This window comes from Chenopodium quinoa, unplaced genomic scaffold (assembly GCF_001683475.1).
Source record: "Chenopodium quinoa cultivar QQ74 unplaced genomic scaffold, ASM168347v1, whole genome shotgun sequence".
NCBI classification, from domain to species: Eukaryota; Viridiplantae; Streptophyta; class Magnoliopsida; order Caryophyllales; family Amaranthaceae; genus Chenopodium; species Chenopodium quinoa.
In genome coordinates, this window is record NW_018743389.1 from 1,984,582 (window position 1) to 1,995,013 (window position 10,432).

The window sequence follows — 10,432 nt, forward strand, 5'->3', positions numbered from 1 at the left end:
ACGGCCCCTGACAGGACCCTAAGGGCTCGACGCACCCGTCACACCGAAAGGAAAGTACGGGTGAATTACAAAGCTGGACCCAGTAATCCAGCCGGCTAACCGCCTGAGCAACAACAAGCGGCTGAAGGATCTGCTCCCATTACAAGAAACGAACTCATGACCTTCATGAGGGGATTCAAGGGGGAGATCCAAGAGCTAATCAATAAAAAGACGCATGCTCCCTCCAAGGAGCAGTCGGCTGGGAAGCCTTCTCAGTCTGGAAGAAGGAAACATGTGCAAGGTCGAGAGGCGACTCCTCACCCTAAATCTAAGAAGTGGGAGCCGCCTGTGATTGACTTAACAAAGTACCGCTTCCCCTCACCAGGAAAGAGAAAGCCCATTCGTCATGTGCAAGCGGATGGGTCGAAGAAAACATACTCAGATGCTCGGCTGTTGCTAGAGCAAAAGAGTAATGACCGACTGTCAGAGTCGGCTTCCACTTCAGATTTCCAAGACAGTCCGCATAAAAACTCTATGAGGTTTACTCAGTCAAATTATGATAGCCAGACAGGCGGTACCTCCGATCGGTCTGGATTTCATAAAGAACAAGCGGTACCAAACATGCCATTTGTACCGCAGCAGTAATATTTCTTGCAGCCACCTCTGTTTGGAGGACAGGCAGCAAATAATGTCCAACCTTTGGACTGGAAACTATGGTTGCTAAGACTTAGAGAACAGCCATCCGCCTTTTCCAAGGAAATTACAGAGGCCGCCCAGCCGGCCAAAGTCAAGAATGTGCTAGTAGGCGCCTATGATGGCACTACTAACCCTGAAGACCATTTGATGGCGTTCACCAACCTAATGTACCTTCAAGGGTTAGATGATCCCACTTGGTGCAAGTGTTTTCCAGCGACTCTCAAAGGAATCGCATAACAATGGTTCGGCAACCTGCAGACTGGTTGCGTGAACAATGTCAGGACACTTGCTTACTTGTTCACCTCCAACTTTGCTATGAACATTCCTGCAAAGAAGACGACCCTTGATTTAGGGACAATTCAGCAGGGTGAAAAGGAGGGGATCCATTCATACATCAGGCGGTTCAACCTGATGAGGATCCAAATTCAAGGGCTGCCGGATAAGGTAGCCTACACTGATTTTTTCAGAGGTCTCAAGGATGGGTCGACCTTCAAGTTTGACCTGGTTCGAAAGAGGGTTTCGACTCTCCAAGAAGCTTTGATTGAAGCAGAAGACTATGTACAGGCGACTGATCTCTGCAATACTGGGAAGCAGTCGGACGGACGGAGGTCCGACAAAAAAGAAAGCTGACCAAAGCAGTCGGCTAATAAAGATGAGAAAAAGAGAAAAGAAGTCTGGGCGGCCGACTCCTCTAAACAGCCGGCCTAGAAAAAGAAAAAAGAGTTCAAACCATACTCTCCGAAGTATGCGTTCAGCAAGGATAGCCAAGCTATCCTCAAGGAAATCAAGAGCCGGATCTCAATCGAGAAGCCGACCCCCATGAAGGGTTCTGCAAGCAATCGGAACCAAGACAAATTCTGTCATTATCGTGAAGACGTTGGTCATGAAACCAACGAATGTATCAGCCTCATGCGCTACCTGGACCGCCTGGCTGAGCAAGGCGACCTTGACTCCTATGTCAAGAAGTCTAAGGGAAACACTTCCTCAAAGAACAAGCAGTTGGCCAAAAAGAATCATCAACAAGCCGACAGTTCTGATACATATGATGCAGTCGTTTACACTATTGCAGGCGGCTTCTCAGGAGGCGGCCCCACTATCAGGGGCAATAAAGACAATATCAGGCGGCTAGATGTTAATTTCGTTCATCAAGAACAGATTGCCAAGAGTTCATTCCCATAAATTGTCATCACAGAAGAGGATCTGGGAGGGGTTAAGGGGCCGCATGATGACCCCATTATTATTGAGTGCAAGGTGGCAAACCAAAGAGTTGGCCTGATCCTCATAGATACCGGTAGCTCCTCTAATCTTACCAGCAGCAAGTGCCTGGCAAAGCTCAAGTACAAGACTGATTGCATACATCTGGTATCCCACCCTCTAGTAGGGTTTGGAGGAGGAGTCGTACACCCAGTAGGGCGAGTGAATTTACCCATCCGCCTGGGTGAGAAAGGGGAGGGCCGTCACGTGGTGGTTCGGTTCTTAGTGGTTGAGGAACTCTCGGCCTATAACATGATCCTGGGACGACCCACCCTGAACAACTCTAAAGCTGTCATTATCCCCTCTCTTATGCTGCTCAAATTTGAGAAGGATGATGGAATAGTCGGCTCCCTAAGGAGAGATCAGAAGATGGCTCGAGAGTTCTACCTCTCGGATATCAAACCCACTGTGGCCGCTGCTGGCCTAAGTGGTGAAAAAACAGACCATGAAATTATCAAGGAGGATGCGCCTGCTCAAAAAGTAGGCGGTAAGAAAAGAAAAACTGCCCAATTGGGGGCCGAAAAAAAAGACAAACGATAGCAATCACTGGCGGAGGAGTGGTCGGATGAATTCCGTCCTCAGCCGGCTGGTGAGCATACGGACGTCGTGCTGGATGACTCATGTCCTGACCGAACGGTCAAAGTTGGGACGGCTGCTCTTAAAATTCTAGGTGAAGATTTTCACCAACTTTTGAAGGAATTCAAAGACATCTTTGCATTCGAGGTTCATGAAATGCCAGGCTTCAGTCCTGACCTGGCGGTACATAAACTGGCTGTGGATCCGAAAAAGAAGCCGGTCAGGCAAAAGAAACGGAACCATGGCGAAGAGAGAAGTCAGGCGGCTGCTGCCGAGGTTAAAAAGCTGCTTAATGCCGGGTTTATTCGGCAATGTTATTTCCCTGACTAGGTTGCAAATGTGGTACTAGTAAAGAAGCCGAATGGTACCTGGCGAATGTGTGTGGATTACACAGATTTGAATAAGGCGTGCCCTTAAGATAGATATCCTCTGCCCAAAATTGACAGTCTAGTCGACTCAACAGCCGGCCATGCTTTAATGAGCTTCATGGAAGCTTACTCTGGCTTCCATCAGATTCCTTTGTGGAAGAAAGATCAGGAGGAGACGGCCTTCGTCACTGATCAAGGGCTATATTGCTACACGGTCATGCCGTTTGGTTTGAAAAATGCCCCGGCCACCTTCCAAAGAATGATAAATACGGTCTTCTTTGATCAAATTGGGAGGAATGTTGAGGCATACATAGATGATATGATCGTTAAGTCCAAGCTTCAGACAGATCATCTAGCGAACCTCCAAGAAACATTCACCACACTCAGGCGGAACCATGTCATGCTGAATCCTAAGAAATGTGTTTTTGGGGTTGAGTTTGGGAAGTTTCTCAGATTTCTCATCAATCAGAGAGGCATAGAGGCGAACCCTGAGAAAGTGTAGGCGGTCATTGACATGCAGACGCATTGCACAGTCCGAGAGGTTCAGAAGTTAACAGGTTGTCTGGCGGCGTTGGGAATATTTCTCAGCCGCTCAGGCGACAAGTGCCTTTACTTTTTTCAGGCAATAAAGAAAAAGGCAAGGTTTGAATGGTGGCCGGATGCTGAGGCGGCCTTTCAAAAACTGAAAGTTCACTTGCATTCCTTGCCAAGGTTGGTCAGTTCCTTGCCCAAAGAAGTGCTTTACATGTATCTGGCAGTATCTGACCATGCTCTAAGTGCCGTCCTCCTTGCTGAAAGAGACAGCTGCCAGCTACCTGTCTACTTTGTCAGCCATGTGTTGAAAAATGCCGAGTTGAGGTATCCCTTAGTGGAGAAATTTGGTCTTGCTCTCTTCATGGCCGTTAAAAAGTTAAAGGCCTACTTCTTGGCACATTCAGTCGTCGCGTACATAGATCTACCGATCAAGCGGCCACTGACAACCATGGAGTCGTCAGGTTGGATGATCAAATGGGCAATAGAAATTCAGAGCCTCAAAATCACATTCGAGCCCAGGAAAGCAGTAAAGGGGCAAGCCTTTGCTAACTTTATTGTAGTGACTCGGCCCTCTGATTCTCAAATTCCAGACCAAGTCTGGAAGGTCTATGTGGACGGGAGCTCCACCTCAAATGGTTGTGGAGCAGGCGTCATATGTCAGTCGCCAGAGGGCGATATGTATGAGTGTGCTCTAAGTTTCAACTTTCAAGCCTCAAACAACGAGGAAGAATATGAAGCTTTACTAGCCGGAATCCGCATGTGCAAGGCGGCTGGGGCAAGAAAGATAGACGCCTGTTCTGATTCACAATTGATAGTGAGTCAGTACAATGGCGAATACGAAGCAACTCCTCCGGCCATGATCAAGTATTTACATGCGGTACTACAAGCAGTCGGATCCTTTGAAGATTTTCATTTGACTCAAGTACCAAGATCTGAAAACAACTAGGCAGATGCTCTTTCAAAGTTAGCATCCTCGGCCTCCTGTGATACTCCAAGAACCGTCTTCTGGGAGGTTATGGAGAGAAGAAGTATTGAAGAAGACCCTATTGGAATTCTAGATCGAAGTTCAACCTGGATGGATCCAATCAGGGCATACTTAACAGACGGCACCTTGCCGGATGATCATCACCAGGCGGCCACACTGAAAAAAACGAGCGTCCAGTTTTAAAATGATAAAGGGAGAACTTCACAAGAGAGGGTACCTTCAACCCTTCCTGAAGTGTGTTACTCCAGAAAAAGGACGAGAGGTCTTAGAAGATCTTCACCCTGGTTATTGCGCTTCCCATGTAGGCGGCAGGTCGCTTGCTCAATGAGCAAGGCGGCAGGGTTACTTCTGGCCTACTTTAGAAGCAGATGCAATGGAGATGGTGAAAAAATGTGACAAGTGTCAAAGGTTTGGCAAATTAATTCATCGTCCGGCTACTGATCTCACTGCTATCCATAGTCCACTATCGTTTTCTAAGTGGGGCATGGATATCCTGGGTCCCTATATGCTGCTACAGGCGTCAGGAAGTACATACTTGTTGCAGTCGACTACTTTACTAAATGGGTAGAGGCAGAGGTTATCAAGGGAATTAAGACAAAGGATGTGATTTCATTCATATTGAAAAATGTCATCACTCGGTTTAGGGTGCCCATGTCTATGGTTTTTGATAATGGTCCCCAATTTGAGACGCTTGTTCTCAAAACCTGGATGGGAGACCAAGGCATCTCGCACTGCTTTACCTCACTCGGCCGTCCTCAAGCAAACGGCCAAGTAGAAGCTTTCAATAAAATCATCTCAGACGGTCTTAAGAAGAAGATTGAACGAGCAGGCGGCCTATGGGCAGATGAACTACCGCATGTTCTCTGGGCCATTAGGACGACTGAAAAAGGGTCGACTGGAGAGACTCCATTCCTTCTAACCTATGGTGCATAAGCTGTTCTTCCAATTGAACACTACGAGCCGACTCTTCGAGTAATGCTGTATGACGAAGAGGCAAACTGGGAGTCCATGCGCCTGGCTTTGGACTCACTTCCAGAAAAAAGGGGCAATACAGCCCTGCGCCATGAAATTTACCGCCTGAGAATGACAAGGTCATATAACAAAAGAGTACATAGACGTCCACTCAAAGTGGGTGACTTTGTGCTAAGAAAAATGGAAGCAGTCGGTAGGGCAAATGAGTCAGGCAAACTAACTCCCAACTGGGAAGGACCCTACCGAATTTATGAAGAGGTTCGAGACGGTACCTACCGCCTGGAAACATCCTTGCCTCGAACCTGGAATGTAGATAATCTCAAAAAGTATTATTTTTGAATGATGTAAATAGCCGAGAGCTACTAATAAAAGTTTGCTATTTCACTTCATTTATTTTGTACTAAGAGGGGCATGCCTACTGGTAAAACAGTCATCTACTCTCCATACATTTTAAATACGCATTCAATAAAGAGGGGCATCCCGCCTGTTCTATACAACCGGCTACTCTCCCATGCTTAGTTCACCAAGAACTACCTAAGGCCTATGACCGAAATGATCAGACCAGGCGCCCAGCCAACTGATCCAACTTTTAAAACTAATCCGACCTGTCCCAATATCATAGCAGGCGTCCGGCGGCATCCATCCGGATGAAATTCGTCGCAGAGAGCAGCTCCATTTTGGGTGGAACATTGTTCTATAAACTAATTACACGGAACCTATACGACTGTCCACTAAGACACCCACGTAGCCGTTTTTGAGACAAGGATAACTCTATCACTGATCCAACGAGTGTTAGCAGTTAACATCCGCGTCAGATAACCGACTGTATTACTTGGAATAAGTACAGCAGGTACTTTTTGAGCTAATAGCCAACAAACATTGGCGAATAAAGGGGTCCAGCCGGCCTCCGCCGCCTGGTACCTCTACTACTCAAACAGAAGTGACGGCGACTAAGTAACATCAATGTAAACTTATAGTCACTCCCTGAAACTTGGTTCAAAATCTAAAAGGTTTTTAAATAGACCACCTGTTTCTTAAACAGGAGCATTCAAACCCCTGTTCATACTAGGTTATCGCATCTTAAGTAAATAACCAACATAATTTGGTGAATCAAGGGGACTATCCGGCCTATGCCGCTTGGTGCCTCTACTACTCAAGCGTAAACATGATGAGTGAGTAACCTCCAAGATTACCCATACAAAACAGTCGGTATGACATGCAAGCGGATATCAAAGCAAGCGGAAATCCTCGACACTTAGCATAAATTCGAAAATAAAGCAAAGACGAGCAAAATTTGGAGAGCAAAAGCGATATCAAAACAGTCGGTATGACATGCCGGTCTTTATGGTCGCCAAAATCATATAAACAACCGACCATAAAGACCGGCAAAAAATATTCAAGACCCTGGCCCCCCAGCCGGGTAAAGAGATACAAAAACAAACGGCACACAGGCCGAAGAAAAGTTTGAGTTCAAAAAGCTTTAGAGTTGTGGTAGGGTTTCGGTATTGCCCGCCACCTGATCAACAAGAGGCGCCTGGTTCTGAGAGGTCGCCTGCTTCATGATTTGCTGGTTGTACTTTTCAGTACAAGCAGCGAACTTCTTCTCCCAGGCGGCATAATGAGCTTTTGGAAATAGAGCCATCCAGGTCATCCTCATGATTTGAGCAGAATCCTCCATCCAGGTCCATTTTCTCTTTTTCGGCCTTGGCCGAGAGCTCATCAGTAAGGCTCTTCTCCTGCTAGACCAGGCGCTCTTTGATAAAAGCCAAGGATTTCTCCAAGGTCTCGAGCTGAGCCATTTTCTGCTTAAGCGGCCTCAGCTCATCTTTGAGGCTCTTGACCGTTGCCTCCAGCTCGTTGTTCTTCTTTTTGGCCGCCTCCAACTCAGTACGAATGTTGGCAGTGGCCTGCGCTTGATAATAAAGAATATCAGTTGTCAAAAATTCATTTTGTGCAATTTGAAACATTGCCTTATTAAAGTCGGAGGCGGTCATAGCCTTAGCAGCCTTTACCTCTTTGTTTTTGGCGTTGATCGGCCTACGAAGGCCGTGCACTCTCAACATGGTCTGGGAAAAGGAAAAACAGGAGTCAGATTTAAGAAAAAGCAGGCGGCATGCAAAGTAATAAAGTTGAAAATTTTTCTAAGTCTACCTCATACAGGAGACCCATGATGCCGTCTAGGTCAAGGGTGACGACTCCCTTGACCGCGTCCCTCTCCTCTTGAGGGACGGATTTAATCATGGACTTGGCCATGTGAACCAAGTCAGGTTCTGAAGGGCCGCCTGCATCAAAAACAAAAGAGAAACATCAGAAATATGAAGAAAGTAATAAAGAAATAAGCAAGTCTAGCAGAGAAAGCTATACTTCTTGGCGGCCGTGTCAGAACAAGTGGTGGGTTCCCCACACTTTGTGGGGTGGCCGGCTACTTGTCATCTGAGTGTTTCTTGGTCGATCCAGGTGTACTCCCACCAGTCAGCTTCTGAACCTTTGAGTCCGGTTGGTGGGAGGATGAGGGTTTGGAAGTGCCCGTCTGCAAAAGAGACAAGTGGTCAATATCTGTTAAAGCAGTCTTTTAAAGACGAGTTCTAAGGATCGAAACTCACGGTGGGCGTCTCCTTGGCAGGAGAGTCAGAAGCGGTCCTCTTCTGTTGAATTATGGAGACTCGCAGGCCGGCTACCTCTGGAGGACCGACTACTAAGGCCGTAAGCGGCCAGGAAAAACTCGTCATAAAGCCATTGAAACTCTGGGACGCAATTTAAGGGCACCTGCTCTCGCACCCCAGTGGTAGAGTTTGCCCTAATCTCTACCTTGAACAGCCCTCGGTCCAGGATCTCTTCCCTGGCCTTGAGAGGAACAAGCGGCATGCTGCGACCGCCTGCTAGAAGAGGTGGATCCTTGTTCCACCTATTGTAGCGTTTGTTCAACAGGCGGTCGGGGCTGGAAATAATGAGGAAGGTGTTTCTCCAATCCTTCCATTTGTTCTCTTTGCCCTTGGTCATAAGGTAGCCCTTATGGCTCGTTATTTGGTACCAGCTGGTACCGCTTGCTTTGGGGGTCCGGCTGAGGTAGTTCATATGGGCGAACGCCTCGAAATTCGGCTCCAGCCCGTGCATTTCACATCCGGTTACATAGCCCAGGATGTTGAACCAGGAGTTCGGGGCTAGTTGCCAAAGCCCCACCTCGAATCCATCGAGGATTTGTTGAGCAGCCGGATGTAGGGGAAATCGCAATCCAGCTTTGATGGCCGCCTCGTAACAGCCAAAAAAGGCGTCCCCATAGCTGGAGCCCTCTGGCCAGACGACTGTGTCTTCTTCGGGGGTCGTCTGCTGACTAGCCAGGTCAACTTTAAAATGGGAAGGAACTACCTTAGCTCCCTCCTTAGAGCTCTCGATAGAAGGGCCGCCTTGGGTCCCTGCGGTATCAGGCGGCTGGTCCGATGTTTCACTAATCGAAACCCGGAAAGAGGAGCCATCAGATTTTTCTATTCTCTTGGTTTTCTTTGTTCTTTCCATATTGTCCTGCATAGATACAAAGACAGTTGGATTCCGGGACTTGCGCAAAGTTTGAAGTACCGCAGGGCAGTCGACACCCCTAGTCCTAGACTCAGCCGTCCCTGGTGACCGGCTGATTGCTAACCTAGGCCGTGCCGGATGCTTTTGAGGTCTCATTTTCAAAATAGAAAGAAAAAGTACAAAAGCAAGAAGAATAAAGGAACAGACGGTTACCTGAAACTTAAGTTCTGAAAGGCTTGATCGAAGTAGGCGCCTAATAAAACAGTCGTCCTTGTAGGTCAGAAGTTGCAAAGTGTCAGAGCTCAAGTTTAGGGGTCCGAGAGTTCTCTTGAAAAAGATTGCAAATGTGAACAAATGACTTGGTCAATATCCCTTTATATAGGGCAAAAGAGAATGCGAAGAATCGCCTTCAAATTCAAAATATGAGCGGGAAAAATGCTCGGCCCGTCATAGGGCGACACCTGTAGCAGGCCGTCGCCTGTTATAGGCCGACACCTGTCACAGGTAACATATGAACAGTCACATGCCACCTGTGAGGGGCAAATGATTAGGGGATTTTTCCCTAACCAATCATCGTCTGACAAATGGACCAATCAGGCCCGGCCATGTGTCCGCCACATGGGCCATTAGGAGCCTGCCATGTGTCAGGGGTTGATCGGTCCACCATGGACCACTTGTGTCACGACACGTGACCTCCCCTATGCCAGCCAGGAAAAACGGCCACCTAGGCCTAATCCTTGGAAAAGGCCCAGTCAGCCCTAGGTTAACCTAAACCTAGCATTTGGCACGCATCCCAAGGCATATAAATATGATCATTAATCCTCATTAAAGTGGATTACGTTCATTAATTACTCTCACCTAGAGAAAACACTCTACCTTTTCCGCATTAATTACTCCTTAAACAAGTACTAACTTGACCGTTGGAGGCGGAGCTCCAACCACCCGGAGTCTCCGTTTGTTTTGCAGGTACAGGCGCACGGTTCCAGTCTCGTAGTTGTAACTCTCCCGTAGGACATCAGAAAAGCCCGAAACAGGATGCATCATGCATTTCGTGGACTATACTCATCTATTTGATTCCCATGTTTTAAGAACAAGTGGTGATAGATTTCAATCGAAAAACCAATGTAACATGGGAATACAATTTAGAAATTCCTAAGTTCCTTGCGGAAGGATGAAGGAAGACTCTTAGTGTAAGGAGATGAATATTATTATAAAATTTAGAATTTGCAAATATCAAGTTCATGAGAATGTCTCATGAATTGTATTAACTAAACTATTTCAATAGCTTAAAGACACAAAAGGTTCATTTGAAATTAACATGGTGGTGGATGGTTTTTATAGTGTGCTAGGGAGTCACAAATGCAAAATCATCAGTCATGTTTCCCTATGTTTATCAATTGAAACAAAGTTTCAATATTATTTAATCTTGGTTTAGTATTAAACAAAATGTCCAAAATAATTATGAATTGAGGGGATCATCAAATACGTGACTTGGTGAATGAAACCCCATCGGTGAACTAATTCATAAATTATTTAAGTTCCTACTTTGAAATCA